Raw genomic sequence first — 12485 nt, 5'->3', positions numbered from 1 at the left:
ATCTTTTAAGCAAGAAAGAGAGGAAAGAAAGGAAGAAAGATAGATAAAGAGGTGAGCAGAGAAGAGTTTTTAAACTGTATGTTGTATAAGTTTGTCTCCTTACAGGATCTTACAGTGTCAGGCTTAGAAGCAGAGGACCTGGAATTTCAGGTTCTCAGTAAACCACAAGCACCTCACCTACTCAGAAAACCAAAGTAGTTGCAGATCAAAATCATACCATGCAAATAGGACTGAGGTAGAGTGGAGTTAGACTTCTTTTCCTTTGCACTTTTTACCACTATATCAGTCATTTCAGAGACACATGAATTTAAATATTGACAGACGTACTTGACATTTTCCCCTGTAGACTAATTGAGGGGTGTGTCAGTTTTTTTCACAGTAATGAGGAATTTGTTATGTCACAAGATACAAAAGCATTTATAAGTAAAAAGCCAGACTTGAAAACCTTGTTATATTGTATACTATTTTTGTATGTTAAATGGATACACCCTGCTTTTTCCCAGGAGGAAACCGTAGTTTGATTTCTAATGAATAAATATTTAATTGAAAAGATGTGTTTGAAATGGATTTTATAGGTGTTATTTTAGAAAGTGCTAACATTTAGAAGTTTAACTTTTTATGATTCCTTCCTTCCATTTTCCATATATAATAGGTAATATGCCTTCCAGTTGCCATAATATATAATATCAAAATTGGATATTAATGTAATTTATTGAAGTGAGTTTGTTCTGATTTGAATTAAATAAAATCTCTTTGGAAATGAATATGTTAGGAACTAGAAATGTCTGTGTAAATCTTCATCATGTTAGTTGTCCATAGACGTTCTGTATTACTCCATTAAATAGGAAATGACTGAATCCCTTAAATCTCAGCTTATACTTTTTGGGGGAGTATTTACTGTTTTGGTATTGGAAATACATTTCTACCTTCAAAAACCATATAGGAAATGGAACTAGATTTCTAAGGGCAGTGTTCCCAGAGATCACATCATCCTAGTCTACATGTGGAAACGAAAGGAACTCATAGAAAAGAGAATTCCAGAGGGAATTTACATCTTACATCTTACAACTCATGAGTCTCTCATGCAGTTTCTATTCTGTAATGATATTTTGAAAAAAGTGCTATGTAACTAAAGCAGGTGTTATATATTAATATGTTACTGTACCATCATCATAATGATATAATAAAAACATTCATTTCCTACAGCTCTTTTTTAATCTTAAAACTTTTCCCACTCATAATTTTCCTTTTTCCCAATTTCCTCACTTATTTTGATTTTAATACATGATACTGATGTTTAATAAGCTACCTCAATTACTTTGTAATAAAACAAGTAGGTAGGTAAATAGATAGGTCTAAAATGTGGTAAATCTTAATTTTGACACAACTGTGAGCCATCATCAGAGGTATCACAAGAGAATATGAAAAGATGGAATAAAGTTCTAGACTTGAGTTCAAATTCTAGCTATGCAATTTTTCAGTCCAGAGCCAGAGCTTTGACCTCTCTAAGTCTCTCAATTTTCTCATCTGCTAAATGAAAAAAACACCTATACTCTAGGATTTTAATGATAATTAAATCACATTATATTTGAGAAAGTGTATGACATAAACTGGAGACTTAGTTAAATGTTAGTTGAATCCAGATCAGATTTTCACAGGTTGGGGAAACAAATTTTTATTTTTGTCCTTTTAAAACCTGTAATTCCTGTGACTGAAATGTTATAGAGTGTCCCATTCACCAGGAATATGAGTCTAGGTAATCTAGATTCTGAACATCTGGTCTGTGAAGCCCTAAGGAATACCACGTTTGTGCTGAGCCCAGGGAGCTTCCCCTGGAGAGAGAGGCTTATTCCTTGAACTTCCATGTTATCTCTATGCCAGTAGACAATATCCGTAACAAGAAGAAGACATTCTCCCAGCCTCCAAAGCAGGAAACTAGAACACAAATAGGATTAATTTGTCATGGTTTCCCCACAAAACCTATTTCATTCTTAACATAATTAAACAATTATGCATGTCCAAGCCAAAGAACTGTACCCAGAAGATTTCTTAATAAAGTAATATTGTTGCTTTAAAATCTTTTTATGTATTGATGAACAATCATAGAAGCGCCTTTCTCATATTTTTTATATATAGTTTTGGAGAGGAATGCAAAACAATAAAAACAGGAGAAAAGGAGAAAAACTTTGAGATAATGGGCTGGAATTATTTTTTAAAAGGTATGTCGTGTCCACTTTGCCCCTTTTCCACAATTTGCTTAATTTTAGAAAATAGCTCCATCTTTGAGACTGGTGACTTCTAAATTTAAAAAGAATTATAGTAATTCAGATATATTTCATGTTAATAGAATCGTTAAAAATAGTTAAGACAGTTCTTAGTATACAGCTATACATAACTATCTTTCCTCAACTGTTAGTAGGCAAATGAATTAGAAATAGAGATACGGATTTGAAATATGTTAATGTTGGGGGTGATGCAGTGCTAATACTTGCTACAAGTATTATTTATGTGGAGGTATTATGTTGTGGAACTCAAATACGAAGGTCTGCAAATTGCAAAAAGACTATGTTAATAATATTTTGAAAATATTTGTGAAAGGCCATCTGAGAGAAAATGAAGAGATCTGGATCCTAGCCCTTTTATCACTGACTTTTGACAAGTCAACCTTTTGGCTCTGTTTTCTCTTGAAAATGAAGACAAGGTCTGAAGGATCATTAATTCTCCCAGCTGTAAATTTCTATTATTCTTGTCATTAAAATTTGATATGAAAATGAAGTAATCATACTGTACCACAAAAATGAGTATTTTACTGAATTATATAGTATAATTTTATATTGCAAACTAGTCTTTTAAAAATGTAAAAGATTTAATTTTATTCTTTTTCTAAGTGTTTACTGCTTTATGTGCTATATTTATTTACCAGACTTCTTCATTTTGAGAAAGAAAATATTTTTCTTAGGTAAATATCTTACCTTTCTCATTTCATTCTACCTCTCCCCCACCCTCCATCCCCCGAACACCTTCCCCATGCAAACACACTTTAAAAGTAAATCTGACAACTGCAGAACCTATATATAGTAATAGCAGAGACACCTTGACGAATTCTGAGGCACTACTTTCTGCAGTAGAAATAGACTGATGCTTTGCAACTATGTTGTGAAAATATAATACAGAGGAAGTAAATACATGTATAACTGTCCCAAATAGTATAATGTATAGCATAGCTGTTTGAGGGGAAATGTCATTTCTTCACTTTCACACACACACACTTGCTTTCCACCTTTTTTCCTCCTTTCTCTGCAAAAAATGATCACGACTACGGATGAGTTTTACAGCTATAAATATTGGTCTTAGTACAGATATATTGTTTACGTAGACTTAGCTTTTTTACTGTTATGTTTAGCTTTTGAAAGATTATTACTCTTTAATAAACCCACATTTGGGTATATGTGACCAAAGATGCCCCTTTCTGGCCTACAGGGCACAGTCTGTTTTAACTGTCCAGTGGCTGTAACTTTCTATTACCTGACCCCAAGAAACATAAGTGCTATGGAACACTCCTAAATAAGGATACTCTAAGATTCAAGTCAGACGAAGAACCAAGTCAGTCACTGAGGAACCTCTCAATCACTGAGAGGAACCAAGAAAGGCTTAAAACTGAGGAAGAATTCAAACCTGAATAAGAGAAATTTTACTTAGGTCAGTGAAGTATTTGTGGACTCTCCAAATGACTTTACTCCATAGTTTTTTGTTTGTTTGTTTGTTTGTTTGTTTTGTTTGGGTTTGGTTTGTTTTAATAGCATGTGCCTTCAAATTAAAGTAGGAATGTAGCCATTTACTAGGGGAACAGCCAGGCTGATTATTTGGAATAATGCTTCACATCCTTTCTTCCGGTGGGTGTTTGTCCTTGATATCGTTTGAGACATCAGAGGAATCTCTAAGCATGATTTCTTGAAAGAGTTAAATCATAGGCTGATATTATTCCTTGAGCTTATGTACATTACTTAGTGTCTTAGTACCAGTCTCCTATTTTGGTAGCATTTTGAATTGAGAAGTTTTAAATTACCTTATTAGTAGTAATACTTAGATGCTATTAGCAGACTTTGAGCTTCCAAGTAAAACTGGTTTACCAAAATTTCACCAACGTTCAGGGCTAAATTTACTTAGAATGATCACTGTGATGATTGGGGGTTGTCTTATGGTTTTTATTATACCTATTATATTATGTCTAATATAATAGATAGTGTGGTACTCTGTCTCTATGCTTTTGTGACCCCTTACCATTTTGTGCACATCAGCCTTCCAAAGGCCAGCACCTGCATCTATGCCTTTGAGCTGCCAGAAGCTGAGGGAAAACCTTAAGCAATAACTGACGGGTTTCAGCTTCTTTGGCTGTGGCTTAAACAATTCTGAGACGGGTATCTTACACCATTTGCCAGAGTGTCCCCCATAAGATTAAATTTCAGTTGGCTTCTGTGATACCTAGATTAATAAGGTATTCTATATTAGCTGCCTACCTTTTCTTATCACCTTTCCCACTGCCCTGCCAGTTTCTCTGAACCTCCCAAATAAATTATGTACACCTCAGCCCTAGTCTCAGGTCTACTTCCTTGGAAACTCCACTAAGAGCTACCTAACAAACCCAAAGATGACAGTCCTTTCTATTTTATACTGTTATGATAAATTGTTTAAAGAAAAGGAACAGTTATAAAGCTGACCTATTTAAAATTTTTTAGGACTGAAAATACTTAATATTATAGATCCCTCTTTTTTTGTGCCCCAAAACTTAAAATTACTAGCAAATACTAGTAAAAATTAGCAAAGGTATATAAATAAAAGAATCTTACTTACAAGGTCACCCTTTTATTAAAATTCTAACTATAATTTTAAAATACTAAAATCAATATAAATAGTAAATTCCTAACACTGGAATTGAAAAAATGCATTTTAATAAAAAATTGAATATAATTCTAACAAAAAAATGTACTGAGACCTACAGTCTAAACTAAAACAAACCTTAATACCCTTGAAATGTTCAAATATTAGTGTTTAGGGGTATATAAAAATGCTAAAAAATTGAAAACAAGATGGTTAAGTAGTACAATCCAAGACACTAGAAACTAGTATTCAGAGCACTCAGTATCCTAAATAAATGAATAAAATACTTAACAGCCACATTGAAACTAAAAGTAAAATGTAATAAAATGTTCAAATGAAAATACTAAGAGCAATCTAAAAATTCTAGGAGTGTTAGATGGAAACCATTTTAGCATACCAAGAACTGAATTTAAAAAACAATCTTTCAAAGCCAGAAATGGTTACAAAGCATTCAGAAGCTTATCAAGGGTAAAAGAAGACCTAGGTCTAGTCTGAAGATGAGAGTTAAGCAGTGGTGGCTGATATGGTGGAACAAATATGCCCATTCTCTCGACCTGTGGGAAAAGTGGCAGACAAGAGCCTACACTGTTGAGAATCCAGTTTTGAGAGTCCAGGCCAATACTAGCTGGTCTAAGGCCTGTTTGCAAACTGTCTTTTAAAAGATATTTGCTCTGAAAGAAGAGGGAGAAATCAAGCTCGTGTCTGGAACATTAGACTTTCCTGCTGCATTTCGTACCCTTATATTTTATAAAAAGCTCACAATAGATATGTGAATAAGAAAAGGAAAGGTAACTCAGGAACTTTAGTTGTGATGAAGAACCAGTGATAGCAGGATTTAAGGCTTTTGACAATAGATAGTCCTCTTTCTGTCTCCACAAGTCTAATCTGTCTCAGCCTGCTTTACCTTGGGCCACCAGCATGCAAGATTAATTCACTATACTTTTTTCTTTTGCTCAGTTTGACCAGTTTTGTTTATATCACAAGTTGAGAAACAACCATGTATTTTTCTCAGGATTTTGGTTTTCATAAACCTTTCTATGTTTTATTTTGATTAACTCCAAAGACAATATGGTATAGTGATTAGGAACACAGATCCTTGAACCTGATTGCCTAGATCTAATGCTGACTCTGCTACTTACTGACTAATGTGTCCTAGAACATGTTACTTCACCCCTTTGCCTTGATCTCCTCATTTGTTAAGTGGGCATAATAAGAGCATGCTATTTCATTAGGTTGAGTATTAAATAACTTAAATGTAAAATTCTTAGAATAGTGCCTAGCGTATATGAATGCTCAATATTTTTTCATATATAAGAACAGTATGATACAGTTAAAATTGGAATTTCTAACATTGTTGGCATATGTAACTGCTTCTTTATAATAATTATTATGAAAGAAATACATTCTAATTATCAGTCTACCAGCTTCAAAAATTGAATGTTTGAGACATGATCCATTTGTGAGTAAAGGACTACAGTTTTTGCTTATTCTTCCATGTAGTATTTACTTTTTCCATATGCTGATAAACACTTTATGTCATTTCATGTAATCCACCATCAGCCCTACTAGGTAACTGGTAATAACTCCATTTCAAAAAAGAAAGTTGAAATTTCAGCAAGGCCCAGTGATTTATCCAGATAGTAGAGCTTCTATAACACAGTCTGACTTAAAGCTTCCACTACTATCTTTATCTTTCTAACAGAGGAGAAGTTCAAAATGTATAACAATTCACATGGCCCAGGCCCAACCAATCAGAGTAGATGCCAAGATCTTGGAGGCCCCTGCTCTGTCAGGTGTTATCTCATTAGAAGTTAGAACTTGGAGAAGTCTTGGTGGGAGAGGTTGGAGCAGAGGCCATTTCCAAGAATATGGAGGTCTCTTACTCTTTAGTATTTTAACAACTGGTTTAGCCACACTGTTCATTTTAACCAAGCATTAGATATATCAAAATAGGTAATAATGACGTACCTAATGTTATAATTAGGTACATAAAATTTTAAATACTGTATTAATTTTTGTTTTTACATTGGTTATTTTAAAGACACATTTTAGGATCAGGCATAATTGAGAATTCCTTCCTTGAGATTTCTGCTAAACTATTATTACATAAATATCTGGTTCTTTTTTCAATTCCATTGATTGATAGATTGATTGATTAATTGATCAATTGCCAGTTAACTTAGATTGCCTTTATTTGCAGTCATCCATTTTTTTAAAAAATTATGAACTTGCAATAATTTGGTGGAGGAAGATCACATCATATGTACTTTAGTCAAAAATAAACTCTTAAGCTATTGTAAATAACATAAAGGACTTCGTTGGTTTGCTTTTTTCCTAAATGTGAATTTGCTCTCATTTATAACCTTTCTCCTGTTACATCTTCTCAATGCACATGCAAGAATAATAAAATGGTGATTTTTTTACCTAATAATCTACATAGTGTATGTTCAAATTCACTAAGAACCCTAATCTCTTAATTTCATAAACCTGAGAGCAACACAAGTTGCTGATAGTATTTATTTCACTTTCACCTATTTTGTGCGCAAGAAATATTATTTGAAATACAGAATTTAGGCAATGAATACATTTTTTTGGTTTGTATTGCAATATTTCGTGGAATGAAATGAATTAAATATCTTAGCTCTAATACTTTTAGCTCGAACTGTATGTAATTTCAATATTCAACCATTTTTGAACAATGGAAAGAACGATTTCACCTGATTCAATCCAGTAGAGGGGCATCTATTGCCAGTATATTGACTGCTTTGAGATAATTTGTTTTTATTATTTTCTATATGAATTAACTGAATATTTTATTTTATTTTTTGTTTCATGCTCTGTTGCAACCATCCAATCAATATTTTTAAATGTTTTATATTTAATTTTTACTGAGCATGAACTCACCATGCTAAATTTTACTTCTACATATTGATTTTCAGTCTACTATGCTGAGTTAAAATTCTTATTATATATGTTTATATAGGGTACATTTTATTATATCTATATCTGAAGTTGTATCTACGTGTAGCTATATTCTCAGTGCTAAGAAGCCATCAGAAAATCACAGCATTATAAATGCCAGCAATGTAGGAACATCTAATATTAGATTAATTTAGCATCTGAATTTATATATGAGATCTGATATTAAAACAAATCACTAATATAGAACAAAGTACCCTGTGATATTTTTGTTTAAACATTTAAATAGTTATTTTTCTGCATAGTCATTTCAGTTCGTTGCAAACACAGAGAAGATGAAGCAAATTTCTGGAAATACTTCACGTTTCATATGTATAGCTTTATATTTGTCACCTTTGAAAGATCTAAAATGATATTCCATTCATTTTTTGTACACCTCAAAAAAGAAACTTGACAGGAACAATCCTCTACACCTGAAACATTTTTAATAAGTAAGAATGACTCAGAAGCCCTCTTCGGCTGCACTTGCTCGCATTCGGATTTCATTTTTTCATCTCTGAGTTATCGTTCCCTGAGTCAGTAACGACCCCGCCTTTGTTGACTCCTGCAAGTAACTTGTGTAACATAGACACCTTTTTCTTTTCATAAGGGCTTTAGTCTTGTGTCAATGTGATATTTTCTCGAACAAAACTACATTATTTGGCAGTTTGGCATAATATTGGACCGTTCTTGGTAGAATTTGAAATATTGTTCTCTTTTGATAAAAGATAGCTATTTCCAGACATCATAAAATCAGGCATTACTGCCAGCTCATAGAATTCCTCATGTAATATGGTTTCTTTTGCTGTTATGAGTGCCTGCACCAAAAATCTGCAAAGTCTGATCCTTGTGTTTCCCCTAAGCACTGGCAGCTTTGATAATCTAGTCACATTAACCTCCTTTTCAGACATCACTAAGGACAATACTCCTATTCTTCTGTGCATTTATTTACATTTTCTCTGCTTGTCCTCTTATTATTTCAGTGTGTTGACATTTGGGGAATTCTCCACATCCTTGCAAAGAGTTTTAACACTTCTTTCTCCCTGCTGTCTTTTTTGTTTCTATTGGAAATTATGGTAGAATTTGATTTGGTTATGTAGGATATTTTGATTTTGCTTTTTTTCTTTCCATTTCTTTATAACTTTTTTAATATTTTCCCAAGATGCAACTACTCGTTGCTTTAAAAAAATTTTCAATTATGTCTCTTCCCTTAGCTTAGGATAATACTTTAAGGATTTATTTTCATTGGGGAAGACTCTTCATTTTAGAGGGTTTATTTTGTTTTGTTTTTTGATCATTTGAAAAGTCACTTTGGCTAAAGTATGCATAAAAAGATTATGCTTTATATTATCAATGCTATAAATATTGGAATGAATATGTGTACATATTACAAAACATTTTAAGTTTTATACCATAATCATGTTATACTTTAATCAGTTTACATGTTAATTTTAATAATCTGTAACTGCATTTTGAAGCTGCTTATTTTAAAAATATCTACAAGAGAAGTTTTTAGTCTGTATGCACGTACTTTAAAATTCTATTTATTTAAAATTATTTCTATAAATTAAATATATCTTCCTTCTAATTAGTTTGCTCTAAAATTAGTCTTAATTAATAAGTACTAATTAGAGTCTACCATATCTTATTAATTTAACTTACATGATACTCTTTTGTGTTTATACAGAAGACTTTTTCTGAGGTCTGATTCAGTATTTTCTGCCTAATCTACAACACTTGGTAATTTTTTTCAATTCAGTACAATGGAATCACTTTTAGACCTATTGTCTTTCTTGCCACCATGTAAAAATAAAGCATTATGGTTCATATTTCAGATACGGATTTCATTTTAAGCATTGAAGTAGATTTCTGATAACTTCATGAAATGTATCTTTGTAATAGTGTTTTTCTCTGGAATGATAGTGTCTTATGTGTCAAATGCCCAAAAATGTTATCATGGCTCCATTAAAATACTTTAAAATATGTGAAACTTCTTTAAGGCTCCTAATTTTTGTACACAAAAACATTAGACTCTGACTCTGACTCTCTCTCTCTCTCTCTCTCTCTCTCTCTCTCTCTCTCTCTCTCTCTCTCTCTCTTTCTCTCTCTCTCTCTTTCACACACACATGCTCGCACGCACAGGGTCGTGGACCCATTTTCCATTGCATCAACGTCAAACATTTTTTGTTGGGCTAAATTTCAGTTCTTTTGCAGTTTTTTATTTGGTGGCATGAATTTCATCGTCACTCCTAAGGTTTTTGTTTTTTTCTTTATGTTGGCCCACCATCAGTTTATAGTGTTTTCTTGTTTTAACCTTGGAGTTAGTTAAATATGTTAAGTAATAAATTGCTAGGACAACTAATGCTAGTACAACTAATAATACCTGTTAAATGTTCAAGAATTTCCATTGTCTGCTTTTTTCAAAACAGTCTTCCCTTGTTTGCTTATAAAATTTCTTGTGATTCCTAATCATAGATTCATAGAATTCTGGAGTTAGAAGGGGCCTTCAAGATTACCATGTATCAGAGGGAATTCAAGCATACTCTCTGGTGTTGAACTTCCTCCTTTGATATCCCTGTCTTTTGTCCAGTGATTTCATCTACACTTTTAGTATAATCTTGAGCAGTATCTTCTCTTCCCTTTTTTCCTCCTCAGTAGAACTTTCTAGCATTGAAAATTAGTTCACTTCTAACATTCTGGAAATGGAAGCAACTCCCGTTGGTGATAATAATAATAAGAGGAATGTGATGTTTTAGAGAAGAAAATGGAGGTGATGTCAGTGGTAGTGATTTTTTAAGGAAGCCATGGAAAAGATAAAGGAGATATACACTGCTAGAAATGTGTAAGAGAAACTACTGAGTCAGGATTCAGAAAGGCAAGAGGCAGAACCTTAGAAAATATGAGGAAGATAGCATCTAGTTCATCCCAGTCATAAACGTCTAACAGTGCCAACGTTTGTAGAGAGGAAGAAAAGCAAGGTCACTAATATATTTATTATTTCCAAAAGTAAAATGGCTTTATAAAATATAATAAAACTATATAAAATAGTTTTATAATGGATTTCTAAACACTGCCACAGCAAAAGTCCTTGAAAAGTTCTAGTGAATGGAAGGACAAATGGAAATGATTCCTTTTATTTATTTGTTTGTTTGTTTGTTTCATTGAACATAAACCTGTTGCCATAAACTTTATTCACATGATGTCAATCTCCCAATCCTGTTTTTTATTCTACAACATACTCATTTTTTCAACCAGGAGTTCTCAATCTGTAGCGGTTTTCAAGAACTTTATTTCTGAGATTGGGAGAGACTCTGTAGAATTAGAATAATAAATGAACTGCCAGCCCATTTACTGAGTTCCATCCCTTTTAGCTCATTAATTGTCCAGCAGCAAGCCCAACAGGACAATAAAATTAAAGTCGGATTTATTATTGCCAAATGTTAATATGCACGTTCTGGTACAATGATGGCAAAATATTATACTTAATTTTTTGTGTCCAAAGTCAACTCTTAAGGTATTTGCATATTAGTGTACACAAAAATCACTCATTGGTATTCCCCCAAATAACAGATGTAAGTAAGGTGGTCTGTCAGAACCAAATTAATATTTTTTTAATTTTTAAAATTTTAATTAGTTTCAAGTATACAGTACATTGGTTAGACATTTATAGTTCATAAAACGATCCCCCTAATTGCTCCTTCTTTCCTCTGGTTTTCCACCTAGACAATATATTAATGCTAACTACATTCCCTATGCCATGCCCCCCATGCCTGTGACCATGTATCAGCTACTAATTTGTACTTCTTTAACCCTTCACCCCATTCTCCCAGCCCCCCAACACCACATTCCCTCTGTCCATCACCAAATTATCCACTATATTTGTGAGTCTGTTTTTGATTAGTTTGTTCTTTTTGTTCCTTAGGTTCCGCATATAAGTGAAATCATGTGGTATTTATCTTTCTCTGTCTGACTTATTTCACTCAGCATAATAACCTCTAGGTCCATCCGTGTTGTTGCAAATGGTAGGATTTCATTTTTTTTAATGACTGATATTTCATTGTATATATGAACCATAACTTACTTATCCAATTGTCTGTTGATGGGCATTTAGGTTGCTTCCATATCTTTGCTATTGTAAATTGTGCTGCCATGAATATTGGGGTGCATAGATCTTTACGAATTATTGTTTTGGTTGTTTTTTGGATAAATACCCAGAACTGCAATTGCTGGGACAAGATGGATATCCATTTTTAATTTTCTGAGAAACCTCCTGACTGTTTTCCATAGAGGCTGTACAAATTTGCGATCCAACCAACACTGTACGAGGATACCCTTTTCTCCACATCCTCACCAATACATGTTCTTTGATTTATTGATGATAGCCATTCTGTCAGGTATGAGGTGATATCTCATTGTGGTTTTAATTTGCATTTCTCTGATTATTAGTGACCTCGAGCATCTTTTCATATGTCTGTTAGCCATCTGTATTTCCTGTTTGGAGAAGTATCTGTCCAGGTCTTCTGCCTATTTTTAATTGTATTCTTTTGTTGTTGTTGTTGAGTTGTATGAGTTCTTTACATATTTTGTATATTAACCTCTTATCAGATATATCATTAGCAAATATCTTCTCCCAATCAGTTGGTTGGATT

General features: G+C 33.0%; 1 protein-coding gene across 12 annotated transcripts in view; it reads left to right on the top strand.

The window, feature by feature from the left end:
• The window catches only part of MBD5 (methyl-CpG binding domain protein 5), a 383463-nt gene that overhangs the window by 117722 nt on the left and 253256 nt on the right, over positions 1–12485 (top strand). The window contains exon 1 of one of the 12 annotated variants that reach the window (XM_023530257.1): positions 2179–2219. The exons of the other annotated variants lie outside the window; for them this stretch is intronic. The gene's annotated coding sequence lies outside the window, so the exon portion shown is untranslated. Of the gene's footprint in view, positions 1–2178; positions 2220–12485 lie in introns of those variants that run through there. 12 annotated transcript variants of the gene reach the window in all.

This window comes from Pteropus vampyrus, unplaced genomic scaffold (genome assembly GCF_000151845.1).
Source record: "Pteropus vampyrus isolate Shadow unplaced genomic scaffold, Pvam_2.0 Scaffold2, whole genome shotgun sequence".
NCBI lineage: Eukaryota > Metazoa > Chordata > Mammalia > Chiroptera > Pteropodidae > Pteropus > Pteropus vampyrus.
This window is presented reverse-complemented; position numbering and strand designations above follow the sequence as displayed.